General features: G+C 35.4%; 1 pseudogene; it reads left to right on the top strand.

The window, feature by feature from the left end:
- The window catches only part of LOC140210813 (uncharacterized), an 80,317-nt pseudogene that overhangs the window by 12,462 nt on the left and 50,410 nt on the right, over positions 1-17,445 (top strand).

Here is a 17,445-nt window from a genome sequence, read left to right on the forward strand (position 1 = left end):
CCTGAGATCATTCTCAGACAAGTAGCTATTCATTACGTAAAGTGCCAGACCTACCAAAGAAGCAACCTGTAATAACGTGTCTGGGTCACCTCATTTAACTGGTTTGGACCAGTCAGAGTTGAAAGGCACAAAGACACAAAGATAGGGGTAGGAACCATGGAACAACGTTGGTCGTAGCCTTGGACTAGAGCCAGTAAGAACGTGACCAAAGTAGGTCAGGTGACTTTGAGCCAGTGGGATGGAAATCCATTAGTTCAACTGATGAGGGAAACTATAAGAGTCTGGAGCTCCAAATGAATGATGGTGATAACTCTCCAGCAACCAGAGACCAACCATCATGGATGAGGAGGACCCCACAGACACGTGGAGATGGGGACCGCAAGGAACACCTGTCCAACGTAGACTCCTTTACTGGGTAATACCTTTTCTCTTCATTGACTGTTCATGGAGAGTCAGGGAATTCTAGTGGATATCCACAGTTTGTGAGCCCACGTGTTGTTTAGTTGAGACAATAAAGGTTACTTGTTGGTAAATACAGATTCTCTCTGCCTCTCTGATCATTATTACAAGATCCGTATAACAAGATTGACATCCCTGTTGACGGCTCGAGGATAAATGTTTCTTTTCGTTCAAGTCGGGCCATGGTGATAGGTAGTTAGCAGTTACTCACCCGGATGAAGAACTCAGGAAAATCTGCAAGTTCAAAGGACTTGGATTGTTTTAATTGGAAGGGATTCCTCTAGAAATTTGTGTTGAGTAAGTGGCCACAATATGAGGTATTTGCCAGTCACCCTGGCTGTGAAGGGAAAACTGCTGGGGATACCCTTTGGAAAATCGCCCAAGGGAAGCTGTGGGGCAGGAAGTTTAAACAATTACTAAAACCAGTCACAGTTGGCTGTTGAATTGAGGATTTGATAAAATTACCACAGAATGCTAAGGCAGAACGGCACAGATTAGAAACAGAAAACGAATGTCTGCATAAAGCAGAATCCAAGTGAGATAGGTTACAACAGGAAATATTAGAAAATCGGCATAAAGCAGAAACTGACAGATAGGTTAAACAGAGAACACAAAAGGAGGTAGAAAGCTTGAGAGAAAGGGTTACTGATTTACAGGGTCAAAGGAGTGTGGACTTGATGCATATGAACTAGTTTCAGTTGAAGTGTAAGAAATTACTTAAAGAAAAATGTAGAGAAGAGGAAACTGAACTAGTGAAAGGTGAAGTGGAAGGATTAAGGAAACAGTGCAGTGATTTAAAGATGACAATGAATGTGATTGAGGAAATCAGCACAGGGAAGGAAGAGTAACACTGGCGATCATGCAAAGTGTTTAAAGCAGATACAAAAGCTGCAGGACCAACTTGCTGCACAGTGAGGAATAATATGTGCTTCCGGATCTGAAAGAGGGGAGGAAGGTGAATTTGGAGATATTGATTGGTATGATTTCACAGTTGAAGCTACTGGATAACGGTTTTGATAATTACGAATTTTTAAATTTTGCTGAGGAATTCCCACCGACACCCTACCATTGGGAGCACTTTACATTGGTGAGATTGGGAGGCAGAAGGAATAACAGGTTATGGATTTAACCAAGGAACAGAAGAAAGATAAAGAATTCAAAAAATGTATAGAAGGAGCAGGGTCTAAAATATACAAAGACAACAAGGGAGTGTTTGTTAAAGATGAAGTAGTCCTATATCATCTATGGGGACACCAGGGGTGCAAAAGCACTCTGGAAAAGATAAAGGAAATGTGCTGGTAGCCTAAGATGAAGGATGACATAGAGCACTGTGTCAAGAAGTGCTTGATCTGTGCACAATACAATCCTGACAGAAATGTAAAGAAAGGAGCCCTCCACCACACCAGACCAGTAGAAGGGCCTTGGACTAATTTGCAGATAGATTATGTTGGTCCATTACTGCCCACTCCAGGAGGGTACAAATATATTCTGGTAATAATAGAGACCTTTACAGAGTGGCTGGAAGCTTTCCCAGCTAAGACAAGCACAGCAAAGGCCTCTGTAAAAATCTTATTGGAAGGATATTCACTTGCTGGTGATCAAGACATACATTTCACAGCCCAGATAATGCAAGATGTCATGGCAGTTTAAGGGATCAAGCAGAGATTTCATATACCCTGTAGGCCACAGTCTTGTGGAATTATGGAAAGAATTAGATCATGAAGACACGCAGACCTCTTTTATTGTCATTTAGTAATGCATGCATTAAGAAATGATACAATATTTCCTCCGGTGTGATATCACAAAACACAGGACAGACCAAGACTGAAAAAAACTAACAAAACCACATAATTATAACATATAGTTACAACAGTGCAACAATACCATAACTTGAAGTCCATGAGTACAGTAAAAGTTCAAAGTCTCTCAAATGTCCCACATCTCACGCAGATGGGAGAAGGAAGAAAAACTCTCCCTGCCATACCTGATCACGGTCCCACTCTGAGTCATCCGAAAACTTAGAGCACTAAAAAATATGACTGCAAAAATGGTGCAGCAATATGGCAGGTAGTTTTACCTTCTGCCCTGATGATAGTAAGGAATACAGAGGCATCTTCAACAGGTTACACCCCTTATATGCTCATGACTGGAAGGGATATGAAAGGATTGCAGGAGTTGTTAGGATTAGATTTGTCAGAATGTGAAATTGATGGGATTGTGTCGGAGAAGTGGGTACAACGATTGGTAGAGACAGTGAAAGAGGCCAATTATGTAGCAGCCCACCAAATAGGAAAAAAAGAAAGCAATAAAGTAAAGCCTACTGTGACTCAAAAGTCAGTCTCATAGTGTTAAGCCCAGAACAAAGAGTGATGATTCAAATACACCAACCCACCTCATTTTTAAATCCAAGATTTGCAGGGGTCTATGAAATTATAGACAAAGCAAGTCCTTCAGTGTACAAAATACTGACTTCCCTATATAAAAGTGGGTGGTACCATGTCAACCAGTTGAAATGGAACAGGAATGTTATGACCATTGGCACATAACAATTGATGTAGCCCTGATTTGGGAGACTTGAGGATGGAACAACTTTTCCAAGAAGATGGGGACAGGTCCCAGCAAGAGGTGATTTTCAGTTCCCTCATCCTCAGAACTGGGGGAGCTTTGTCAAAAAAAAGGAAAAGGAAAATATGCTAGTGCTTGTCTCTCCTATCCTGAAATTAAGTTGGGTGAAGAAAAATGGACCCCTTGAGTCCAAAGACAATTAGGAGTCCAAATTGGATGGTCTAGGAAAACAAATCGAAAATATAGACTTAACTTAAGATTTAAACTTGAAGTAAGAACAGAAATTACCATGGTGTGTTACAGGTTTAATTCAACATGGAGAGAATAATGTATTTTGTTGCAATGAATTTAATGAAATTAACCATGACTCAAAGTTTTGATGGCCCAACTGGAAAATTTTAAAAACTGCTGGATAAATCTCACATTAAAAGTATGGCAGAAGGTGGAATCAATAACATGTTAAAACTTTTCAGAAGACTCTGCCTTCTGCCTGTGGACATGTAAGACACAGTTTTTTTCTGTCTGCATTTAATTTCTCCCTTTTCCGACTCAAATTTTGAAATTTTAACTTTATTCAGTCGGATTTTGTAGAGCATCAGTTATAATTACGTCTAACACAAGAAGCACCAAAAGAAATCTTGAAGCAGGCAACGGTAAGCCTAAAAAAAGCTGTTGAGACTTCAGAGGAGCCACCCTGGGTAAATAGATTAGTCTCAAATCAGCTATATCATTGCTGGATTAACTGAACTAAAAGAAAGATTTCTCCCTTTGGAGGAAAAAATTGACTCTTTGATCTTAAAGAGGTGAGTCAAAATGCGGCTGATACTTCTCGTTTGGGAAAGGCTCAGCAACGGATCGTGGATTTGGAGGCTCGCTCTCATCGGAACAATATTCAAATTGTTGGATTAAAAGAGAAATCGGAATCTGCCGTCACACTGGACTATTTTACTAAGATGTTTCAATCTTTATTTCCGGAGGCTTGTGTGCAACCTCCGGAGATTGAAATGGCTTATAGGGTTGGTGCTCTAAAATCCTCAGATCAAAGTAAAAACAGGCATGTCGTTGTGCGTTTTCTTCGTTTTAGAGACAAAGACCGTATTACTAAACTTGCAAGAAAACAAAGGTTGTTCAAATTTCAAAGCTCTGAGATTCGTTTCTTCGAAGATTATCCACGTGAATTTGTTCAGAAACGTTTTGGATTCGCTGCCATAATGCATACGGCTTATAAAAGACAGTTGCATCCTTCTCTTCAACACCCAGCTAAATTAAGGCTTTTCGTCAAAAATTCTGGGGTTCATATTTTTGAGGACCCAGCTGAAGCAATGCGTTTTATTAATTCTCTCCCTGAACAGTCTGAAGCCTGAAGTTTAAATGATTTACAATTGTTTGATTGTCTCATGATGTAAGGAGTGATGAGGTGGGAAGATTTGATGGGTATAGAAAGTCCTTGCCTTAAAATGTACTTTCGTCTCTGAAATAGACTGGTTTAGATGGTTTTAACTTCAGAAGATATAACGCGGGAACTGTCGAAAGACTGTAGATAATTTTGAGCCATCTAGAATTTCTTTCTGTTTGCAGGATTTAAATGATCTAATTGCTTTTTCGCTTTGTATGCTTTTGCTAAGAACTTTTGAGTAATTATTCGGGTTTCTTTACATATTAAAGATAGATTTAATAATTTAAAGATGGCGATTGTTTTTCTCCTGAGCCAATATTTCAAGAACTTTTTTTTTGCATGTGTTTTTTTTTTCCTTACCTAATATTATGAAGGTTACTTTCAAAACTGAAGGTCGTTTCTAATAACTGTTCTTTTCAACGCGATTGTTATAAGCTGTATGTCGACTGTAATGAGTTGTATGTCCGGAAGAGGGAGACAGAGATTACTCTTTCCATTTTTACCTTTTATTCAGGCAGGTGGAGTTTATAATTGCTTCTTATGCATACTTTGGGGCTTGCGTCAATTGATATCGACTTATTTCCAGGCTTTGTAGGTTGGGTGGGTTCCTCCCTTTTTCTTTTCTTATTTTCTATCCCCATTATGGAATTCCGGAGCGTACACAAATTATTATTATTGTTGTTTATCTTCGCCATTCTCGATTACCTTATCCTGTCATGCGTCTAACTACTTTCTTTAGATATAAAGTCTCATGATGATACTTAAACAGTTAAATGTTTTAAGTTGGAATGTCCATGGTTGGAATCATCCTATTAAGCATAAGAAAACATTTAAAAATATTAACCGATTCCAACCTGACGTAATTTTTGCACAAGAGACGCATATCAGGTTATGTGATTTTTTAAATTTTGGAAGGATCTTCAGTTTTATGCAAATCCTCAAAGTAAAATTAGAGGTGTTTCCATTTTTATTGATTCCAGTATTCCTTTCAATCAGGAGGATATTATATCTGATATCAATGGTAGATTTTTGATTGTTAAAGGAACAATTTACAACAGGAAAATGGTTCTGGTTAATATATATGGACCAAATGCTGATGATCCCTCAGTCTTTAAAGATGTTTTTGCTCTATTACCTGATCTAAATGAATATATGTTATTAATGGGTGGTGATTTTAATACTTGTTTAAATCCTTTAATAGATAAGTCATCATCCAAATATCAACTTCCTAATCACTCTGCATCACTTATTAATTCCTTTTTAATTGATTATGGCTTAATTGAAATTTGGCGACATATGCATCCTAGTGACAGAGAATATTCCTTTTTCTGACATAATCATAATAAATATTCGAGAATTGACTATTTTATAGTCGACCCTCGACTTATATTTAATGTTCAGAAATGGGAATATGATGCAATTGTTATTTCTGATCACGCTCCCTTAAACTTAATATTTGATTTGAAAGATGTTGCTTCTACAAGACCACCTTGGCATTTTCCAAAACATTTGTTACAAAGCTCAGAATTTGTTGAGTTTATTGAAACTCAGATAAGAGTTTTTTCTCTTTAATAATACAGAAGGCGTCTCAAAGTTAGTACTTTGGGATACATTAAAAGCTTATTTACGTGGTCAGATTATTTTGCATTTAGCTAAACTGAAGAAACAGACAAGAATGGAATTAGATAAAATTTCTAAACAAATTAAAGATTTAGATAACATCAATGCAATCTCGCCAAATGTTGATTTGTTTAAAAGAAGAGTGGAATTACAATCACAATATAATTTATTATTGAAAGATATTTGCTTAAATTGAAAAGTCAGTTTTATATTTTTGGGGATAAAAATAATAGGCTCTTAGCTCCCCAATTAAAGGCAGCTAGAGCTAAAAGACAAATTTTAAAGATTTGTAAAGATAAGAAAGATAAAGATCCTACTGAATGTTCATCATATAGACCTATTTCGCTATTAAATGTGGACGCAAAAATTCTTTCTAAGGTAATGACTAACCGTTAGGAAACTATTTTAACTAAAATCATCTCTGTGGATCAAACAAGCTTTATTAAAGGCTGTTACTCTTTCTCCAATGTTCAGAGATTGATGAACATTATATACTCATCACCATCCAAGATACCTCAATGTGTTATTTCTCGACGCAGAAAAAGCATTTGATAGAGTTGAATGGACATATCTGTTTAATGTATTAGAAAAATTTGGCTTTGGTAATAATTTTAATAAGTGGATTCAAATGATCTATAAGAATCCTATTGCTACTGTTATTACTAATAATTTCAGGTCTTTTTTTTTCACTCTCACGAGGCACTAGACAGGGATGTCCATTAAGTCCTTTATTATTTAATCTTGTACTGGAGCCTTTGGCTATAATACTCCGTGAAGCTAAAAATATTCATGGTATCTCTATAAATGGGACCACACATAAGATTTCTCTTTATGCGGATGATCTTTTGGTTTATATTTCGAACCCTGAAGAATCTATTCCTAATCTTTTGGAAACATTAAATGATTTTGGAAAATTTTCAGGATATGAACTTAACTTAAATAAAAGTGAATTGTTTCCATTAAATGCTCCTGTTGTTATATATAACGATATTCCATTTAGAATTGTGCATTCTTTTAAATATTTAGGTATCATCATTACTATAAAATATAAAGATCTTTATAAAGCTAACGTAGTTCCTTTAATGGACTGTATGAAACAATTATTTTCTAGGTGGAACCCATACACTTTCTTTAATAGGTCATATTCATGTCGTGAAAATGATGATTTTACCTAGATTTTTATATATTTTTCAAAATATACCTATCTTTTTAACTAAAAAATTTTTTGATCAAATTGATTCTATTATTTTGTCCTTTATTTGGAATAATAAAAAACCAAGAATTAATAGGTATCATTTACAAAAATCTAAAAAGGATGGTGGACTTGCACTACCTAATTTAAGATTGTATTATTGGGCTGTTAATATTTGACAATTACGTTTTTGGCTATATTGGTTTGATAAGAGCCAAAAACCAGCTTAGATTGATTTGGAATTAAAAGCTATCAAACAATTTCATTTAACCTCATTATTAGGAGCTCCATTACCTTTACAACTTGCTAAAATTCCAGATTTAAATCTTTACCCTGTTAATAAACAGTCCTTATGGATTTGGTTTCAGTTTCGCAACTCTTTTAACTTTAAACAATTTAAATTGTCTAGTTCTTTATATGGAAATTTTCTATTTAAACCATCAATAACCAATCTCATTTTTCTCTTATGGAGAAATAACGGGATCTGTTCTTTTGCAGATTTATTATGTGGTGGTCGATTGATGACTTTTGAAGAGTTAATTAGCAAATATTCTCTCTCTCAGACACACTTCCTGCAATAGTTTCAAGTTAGACATTTTTTACAAAAACACTTACCTAAGTTTGCACATATGCAAGAATCTGATTTGTTGGATACTATTTTAAATATGAATCCTTTAGTGAGAGGTTCCATTGGTAGAATTTATAATTTATTTTTACTACAAAAAGATAACCTCTCACTAAAGATTAAACAAGATTGGGAGAGAGAATTTAATATGACCTTTGTTAATGAAGATTGGTTGTGAGTTTTGAAAATGATTAATTCTTCTTTCGTATGTGCCAATCACTGTTTAATTCAATTTACAATTGCTCATCGTTATTATTTAATAAAGGAGAGACTATCCAAACTATTTACTAACATAGACAACTATTGTGATAGGTGTAAAACTGAAGTAGCCACTTTGTAACATATGTTCTGGTCATGTTCTTCATTAAAATCTTTTTGGAAATCTTTATTTTCTACAATTTCTAAAACACTGAAAATTAATTTACAACCTAATACATTGACTGTCTTATTTGGAATAGTTCCGCAACATATTCAGGGCATTTCATCTTCAGACCAACATGTAATTGCATTTGTCACATTGTTGGCAAAAAGGGCTGTTTTGTTGAAATGGAAAGATACCTCTGTCCCTACATTAATTCAATGGTTTTCTCAAGTAATGTTATGTCTTAGCTTGGAAAAAATTAGAAGTAGAACTTTTGATCCTCAATTCAATTTTGAGAAAAGATGGGGCTCTTTTGCCAAATATTATCATTTAATTTGAATTAATTTATATGGTTTCCTTCCAATCTTATTTTATATAAATGTGAATCGGCGGTTGATGATTTTTTTTTCCTTTATATATATATATATATATATATAGATGATTGTAAGACGTATTGCTCCGGGAGTTGGTTCCTAATGTTTTTTTTTTCTCTCTTTTTTCTTTTTCTTTCTCTTGCAGTTACTGGTTTTTTTTTCTTTTAGTAGTTGGGTTCTCTTTTAACTTCTTTATAAAAAATATATTTTTTTTCATTACCATATTCTTTTTTGGTAAGTTTTTTTTCAGCTTTATTAATTGTATATATATATGTATATATATATATATATATATATATCAATTTACTGTAATCTTGTACCATTTTAAAGCTGTAGAAGATTATGTATCAATAAAAGGATTTTTAAAATGAAAATGAAACTTTTCAGATGGTGTGCATATGATACCGAACTCCTTCCCAGCAGAGGAGATAAAAGATTTGAACTATGGATAAAGGAAGGTCTTACAACCTATCTTTCATTCACACATAAAAGAGTATTACAAGGTTTTCAATCCCTGCAGGACAAACATGGCCTAGAACACAATGATTTTTTTTAGGTACCTTCAAGTACGACACTATGTTAACCAGAATTGTAGATATACAGACAATAGAATTAGAATTTTTCAAGATTCTGAATTCAACTTACAGTTCAATACCAAGTAAATCAATTTCTCAATTATATAATGCCCTCTTTCATGCTAAAAATGAAAACACATTTTATATTAAAGAGAAGTGGGGTTGGTACTTCCAGAGGATGCTTGGGGGAGAATATGCAGCTTTCAGTGGTCTTTGACTAACTCTGATTTGAAGAGAACATTGTTGGAAAAATATTGTAAGGTATTTCTAGACCCCATACCAGGAAAAATATAAAGACACAAATGTGTTGGAGAAGGTGTGGCTCCAAGGAGGCAAATCATTTCCATATTTTTTGGGATTGCCCTAAACTAACTTTATATTGGAAAGGTATTCACAGAACATTAATTAAGGTATTTAAGACCAAGATACCTCTGAACTTTGAGACTCTCTATTTGGGGCATGTATTGTTTTTGGAACAGAAGAAAGATATAAAGCTGCTGCAGGCCCTTTTAGCGTCAAGTAAGAAATCAATCACCAGAAAGTGGCTAATCCAATATCACCTACATTAGAAGATTGGCATGAATTTATTTTGGAAATATTTAAAATGGAAACGATGACTTGCTCTCTGAGAATTCAAAAAGAAAAAAATTATCAAATTTGGAATATATGGATTGAATTCATAACCCCAAAGCAAGCAGACTTTAGATGACTCTCCTAATGGTTTATACTGCTTTCCTCATCAACATAGCAATAGTGTTAATGTAAGCACCCTTGGTTCGAATGTTTACTGTTCTTTTTTTTGGAAAATGGGGAATTAACACAAGAAAAGGAAAAGATTTGGGAAAGGAAAAAAAATGATAAAATGATGTAAATAAGTACATAGGGATTGGATAATTATGTTTGTGGGTAGGAGCAAACATGAACGAGTTAAGATATAAACACGTACGATGGAAGTTACATAGGGTTACATACAATATTTTGGACCAGAAAGAAATGGTCCAGAAGAGATACATGGAAATTATTATTAATCCACTATTGTTACTTTTTTTTAACAACCATTATCATGACTTAGTCTAATAGAGTGGAATTACAACTGCACATAATTATCTATTTAAGTGCCTAATTACTTTTTATATCATCTCAATGTGTACTTGTGAATGTATAAATAATTATATATCAAAACATATATAAAAAATGGAAAAGGATATACATGTAAAAAAAAGTTTGTTTAATACTTGCAAATACCTTATCCAAATAAAAAAAAGAAATTAATCATGACTGGAGCCATGGCCAGTCTTGCTCCAGAGCTATTACACAAACATATCAACGGTGAGGTCATTGCTTGGAGAACACTCAGTGAACAAAAACAAATCTACTCAATGGATATGGGTAATGTGGACTAACAAAGGAGAAATGGAGTACTCAAATTTGTATTGTACTGGGGTAGATGGCTTGACAAAACCTTAGGTATTCCAGAAGGTACAAAGCTTCAATTCTCATGCACTAAAATTCTAGAGGTGGCATTATTCAGTATCCTAGAGGGGATAATCATAAGTCGGTCTTTAGGTCCGATTATTTAGCCTTCAGGTAATGATGGCCATGGTAAGATTACAGTTCTGTGGGATCACACTCAAGTGAATATTGAGTGGAGCAGTGATCTATACCAGAGGTATATCGACTGGGCTGGCCACTCCATGCGTTTCTCAAAGGTTGCTTCTATCATTATAAACCATCCACAGGAGGTATAATACACTGGGAGAGTAGAATAGAGAAGGATCTAAAGGAGATGTGGAAGAGTTTCTGTCAGGGCCCAGGCCCTTCCCAGGTTTTTAAAACTTAGAAAAATCTCTACCCCACACTCTCGTGATGGAAGCTACACCAGAGCCTAAATGTAGTGATAACCAGTGTAATACAAAGGAGATCGGATTAGTGTTAGAAGATATGTGGAATTTGTCACTTCGGTACCAGGATACAAGCGTGTGCAGCTAATTTTAATCTCACTGAAATAATGGCGCTCACCTACAACGAGCAATTTTTACTCACCTTTTTGGAAGATAACTAAGCAGGAGTGAATTTAAGTCCATCAAAAATAGAAGGGGTAGCAAGAGTCATCACCCTAGATTTAGCAGATTAAAAAGCCAGATACAGTCTCTCCAGCAGAAAATACAAGCTATTACTGGAGAAAATCATAAATATTAGGTACAAACTAATCAGATTGGTCGAGATGCATCCCAGGAAACTCTGGATGTGGTTAAATTTCTGAAGCCCCTTCAAGTTACAACAAATTTGATCATTGACCGCATAGACCTAATGTCTAAGGAAATGCATAAAACTGAGATCTGTGCTACATATACTAGCTGGTTGCTAACATGATAGGGACTAATTTATTACAACTTGATGCACATGAAGTACCAAATTGGGTATCGGATGAGCAGCTAGAGAATGGGTGGGAAGAAGGGCACCATTGTGTCATACTACAAGCCTTACAATACCCAGCAGAGTACTGGGTACCTGTGATGATGGTAAAGGAAGGTTTTATGTCAGTGCAGTATTCCACATTCCTCAACATGGAAATAACTCAACCTACCATTGAAAAGGGTTCACAATGTTAGTAAATATGAGAATACATGGATATCCTTAAGTAACCCACCAACACATGCTATTGTTAGGAATGGTACTAGGAAAGGGATAGGTTTATCAAGAGACCACTAGTCCTGTCCGGAAGAAATGACAAAGCAGAAACTTACAATTGTGGTTTCAGTACTCAAGAAAATTGTTCATTGTCTACTTCACCTGTGAATAATCAGTCTTTCTTATAATATGCATTGGTGGCATAGACATTATATAGCAACAGTGGACACAAGTTATATGAAGTGATGGAAGCATGCCCTTTGGAAAGTCTTTTTTTCATCACCAAAAATTTTTTCAATCTTTATATTAATGTTTTTTTTTTCTCGACACATTGTAAGTATTGTTTACTTTGATGTACTCTTGTAAATTTTGGATAATAATAATAAAAAGATTTGAAAAAAGAAAAGAGATGATTAATATATAATTTTCTTTCACATATTGATGAACCTAGGCTGTCAGACATATAAGGATCTTAGACTTCATTAAATCATGCAACCTAAAAATCAACTAAAGTCTTTGGAAAGAAACCAGGGTGGGGTTACCGAGAAAGCTAGTGGGACATATTGCATAATCCAGCAAACCCACTTTCCTAGCATGATAAGAACCCAGCCACCCAGCACTAAAAACTCCTACTCCTGCACCTATTTTCTATGTTTCATGTGATGTTGCTAACAGTTTTCAAAACACTTAACAGTGATCATTTCTCTGCCCCCTCAAATTAATCCAGTATGTTCACAACAAATTCAACCTCCACAACTGTACGGGTAACTGTCCCATTTCAACCCGGAAAGCTAAAACAGGAGATGACCTTACTGCACCATAACAGTCTTAAAACCTGTGCTTGTATCACATCCAAGCATTTTAAATTTGAAGATGAAGCTGATCCATAAGCCACACAGCCTTAATCAAGCAGAGATCTAAGTAAACAAATAAGTGATCAGAGATTTTCATATAGCACCCCAAGAAGACTCACATAGACACCCAAGGATATCTAATGTCCTTTTGGATTTATCAATTATTTTACTGATCTGGTGCTTTCATGCCAGTTTATATCCAGCCACAAGCTGATAAATCTTACCACTGGCACTTCAAGAGTTTGTCCATACAATTTCAAATCAAGTGCAGGTCTATTGATTCTCTTTGTAAAACACGCAACTTGTATTTCAGCTACTGAAAGCTTAAACACACATATAGTTGCCTACTGTTTGACCTTAATTGCAGTCAAATTAAAAAATTTACCTCTGATCCATAAATCTCCATCACCCACAAAAAGTGATTACCCACCCCAGTACCCATTTCAGAGGGCTACAAATACTGCCATGTGAGGTCTTATTCTCTATTCACAGAAGCCCAAATACACCTTTCCTACCGTTACCTGCATTGACTGTCCAAATTTTAAAAACCTCAATTGTACAGCCTTCCTCTCGCTCCTCATTTCCATAATTTAATCAAAAGACTATCACTCCATAAAGGTATCATGTGCTTTTCAATATTAAATAATACTGCTGCTACAACTTCTTTATTTGCGTGTGCTTTCCGAATATCATCTTCTGAACACAAAACTGAATCCAATGCCATACTACCCTTCCGAAATCTGCTTTGATAAAACACTGTATCACCTCTTTTCCAAAATATAATTCAACTGCTCTATTACCATACGTTCCACAAGTCTACACAAATTGCATGTTAATGATATTGGTCTATAACTAGAAGGATCCAGCAGGGGTTTCCCTGGTTTTAGAACAGGCACAACTACTGCCATTTTCCATGAGGAGGGAAGATGGCCTAAACTCTAAATACAATTCAAAAATTTTGTTATCCCAATAGAGCTGTCAGTCACATGTTTAAACACACAATAGCATATACTTATATCATTCTTTTCTGGAGCTGTCTGGCTGTATCATTAATTGTTTTATTACATTCACACAAAGAAAACTACATCACTAGCATTGCTACTGCCAGCTTCCAACACATCAGGGTATTCACTTAGAGCTTTATCCCTACATTGTTTAGCCTCTTCACTTAAATGATCTTGATTATGAATTGCAGCAAATGACCAAGCCAGTAACTCAACCTTCTCTATGTCAGTAACAATCATATTACCTTCTTTAATTAATACTTGAATGTTATTAGCTCTATAAATCCACACTCCACTGCCCATTTTCTTAATGATTTCCTCAAACAGCTCCAACTTTAATATCCCTTCCAATACTATCACAATATGACCTCCAGTAAACCTTATTCACAACCTTCACCACTTTTCTCACCACAGCCTGTGCCCTTTTATACTTAAGTAGTATCACTCTCCAAATGACCTTATTAACTTTCCTAAATGCCCTGACAGATGTTCATCACATAAAATCTTAAACTTCTCCCAATTTGCTTTATCACAATTCCACCTCCTGAAAGTGGACTATATTTGTCCCCTATACAAATCCAAACCCAAGCTTATAAATACAGGAAAATGATCACTCCTCAATGTTTCATCTCCCGTGACATCCCTCTCATTCACTCCAGCCAGAATGTTCTAAACTAAAGTTAAATCCATAGCAGTTCCATAACTATTATTAATACGTGTCCCTCCCATCGTTAAGACACACAAGATGGGAGATACCCAGAAAATCTTCTACAATTATTCCGTAAACTATGTGTGTTAATATCTCCACACCATACAAACCTTAGTGTGCTTGAACTACATAAACTTTCCAACAAATCAATTGAAAGCTTTCCACAAGGGTTGTAAAAATTTACCACTTCAACACCCCTACCCATTGAATCAAATATTTCTACTACCAGTGCCTCATACATGCCATTCACATCCACATCTCTATATCCTATCCCTTTCCTTATAAAACTTGCAACACCACCCTCTATTCTATCACACCTAATTACAACATAATCCTGCAAAGAAAAACTTAAATGTGGCAATAAACAGGTTTCTTGAATACATACAACATCAGATGGATTGGATAAATCAGAAACAAACCTATTCTAATTTTTTTAAATCCTCCATGACTGATTTAGTTTTTAAAGAATAGGACAGGTTGGGTATTAAATATGTTTGGGATCTGTTTGTTGGATGAAATTTTTTTTCATTTGAGCAATTGTCAGCTAAATATAGCTTACTCAAAACTCACTTTTTTAGATGTCTACAAATCAGAGACTTTCTAAAATCTCAATTATGCACATTTTCTATAAGCTCAGATAAGAACTTACTAGACGTAATTTTTGATTTGACACCTTTTCATAAAGGTTCAATACCTAATATTTATGGCATGTTACTGGAGACGAGGAATGTTCCTTTAGACAAAATTAAGAATCTCTGGGAACAAGATTTACAGACGTCAATATCTGAGGAAACTTTTGGAATGAAATTTTTAAACTGGTTAATACTTCATCGCTACGTGCTCGCCATTCCCTCATACAATTTAAGGTGGTACATACAGCCCATATAACTAAAGATAAGCTATCTCGTTTTTATTCGGATATATCTCCCTACTGTGACAGATGTAATAATAGAGAAGCTTCGTTAATTCATATGTTTTGGACTTGTCCATGTCTTGAAAAATATTGGAAGGAAGTTTTTCAAACTTTTTCTTTACTTTTCAAAGTCAATCTTAAGCCTAATCCTCTGACGGCCCTATTCGGTATTGTTGCAGGACAAGATATCAAACTGAAGAAATCTGATTGACATATTTTGGCCTTTAGCTCTCTTATAGCTTTTGTTTACATGGAAAGATATTTTTCCTCCTACTCATGCTCAATGGTTATGCGACGTTATGTCATGCTTAGAATTAGAGAAGATTCGTTGTTCAATTTCTGAATCTCGTCAAGACTTTCAAACATTATGGGGACCTTTCCTGAATTATTTTCACCATTTTCAAAACCCTCAATTTGTTGTTTAAATCTAGATGTTGGTTATTATTAATTTTTATTATACGAGAAGGTATTTTGCCTTTTTTTTCTCCTTAATAAACAGCTTCGGTCTTGGTAGGGATTAGACCCTGTTTTTGTAATAAATGAGTATATTTCAATATAACTATTGACTAACCTACATGAATACAGGGTAATGAGATTGTTATTATGGATAGATACAATGTAATTGGTAGTTTTTTCCTTATCGTTTTTGACCTTTTATATATACTTTCTTGAACTCTGTATTCTTCTATGTAGAAACTAATAAAAATATTTAAAGAAATGTGGTAACAACCAGGTTTCTTGAATACATATAACATCTGATGGATTTGATAACTCAGAAACAAACTTCTTCTTAAAGTCTTGACCATTAGAAATGAAGCTTCTCGCATTCCTTTGCAATATTCGTATGTCCATTATGCATCTTCACAAGGAGATTGAAATACAGATACCCTACCCATTAGAGCTTCCTTTACAGCTTCCCACATAACACCTGTCACACCCAGATACTCTTCAGCAGCTTTTGCCATAATTTTGATTTTCTCAGTACAACTTCGTATTTGAGCAGTACAATTCACCACATCCATTCTGAACATCACAAACTTCATTTTATCAACTTGTAAAATATCTTTAGTAAGAGAACTATGATGTAGTCATATAACCTCTGACTTCACATTCTGTTCTCTGACTGGTAATACTTTATCAACGTTTGGTTTAACTCTTTGCAAGGCCTCTGCACCTAACTGTATCTAAACTGTACACAAGACACACCTAACTGTACCTAAACCTACTGAACTTCAGCTGCCTTCTTAAGCACTTCATACCCACTATAAGCTGCACCATGTTCTCTTCCACAGTAACAACAATTAAACTTTATGCCTTCACAATCTTCATACTCATGTTCCCCACCATATGTACTACATCTTAAGTTTCCCACGACATACCACTGCAGCATGCCCAAACCTCTGATATTTGTAATATCTAAGTGGAGGTGGAATATAAGCTCGTACATTACAAGTACATACCCCAAACTTTATCAAGGAGCTTCACCTCAAAAATATATCAATACAGATAAACCATCCATCCTTTCCCCATTTCTGACTCCATGTAATCTCTTTGCCTCCTTAACCTTGCCTCCTAATCAATGAGATTTAACCTCTTGTATCGAAATCTCCACCGGAACACCCATTATGACATCCTCGATACCTCTGTTTTCATTGGGCAACAAAGATACTATCCTTTTGCCAAGTAAAGTCTTCAAAGGTATTGTATTCTCACACTGTTTCTTAACCTTACTAACGATTAACACGTTTCGTCATCGTTGGTAGGTCACATCTGGAATTTCCATTTGGCGGACGATTTCCCTCCACGCTGCTCTGCCCTGACACTTGTCCACAACACCCCTAGTCTTGTGCAGCTTGGTCCAATCCTTAATGTGATCCAGCCACGTTATTCTTTGCCTTCCTTCTCCTTTCTTTCCCTCCACGTTAACACATTACCTCCTGTTAAAGTACGAGCACGATCTATATTCCCTATGGCCAATTCTAACTCTGTTGATTACTTAACGGGATTGATAGAAGGCAGTTCTGCATCAAGCTTAAACAGTACCTTGAAGTATTCTTTTCTTCTCTCCCCCTCCAATATCCTGCCCCTCCTCTCCATCACTTGAAATCATTCCAACAGTATGTTTCTTTTCCCGTTTTACAGATCTAGATTTAACTTTATTCCAACC

Source organism: Mobula birostris, chromosome 2, assembly GCF_030028105.1.
Source record: "Mobula birostris isolate sMobBir1 chromosome 2, sMobBir1.hap1, whole genome shotgun sequence".
NCBI classification, from domain to species: Eukaryota; Metazoa; Chordata; class Chondrichthyes; order Myliobatiformes; family Myliobatidae; genus Mobula; species Mobula birostris.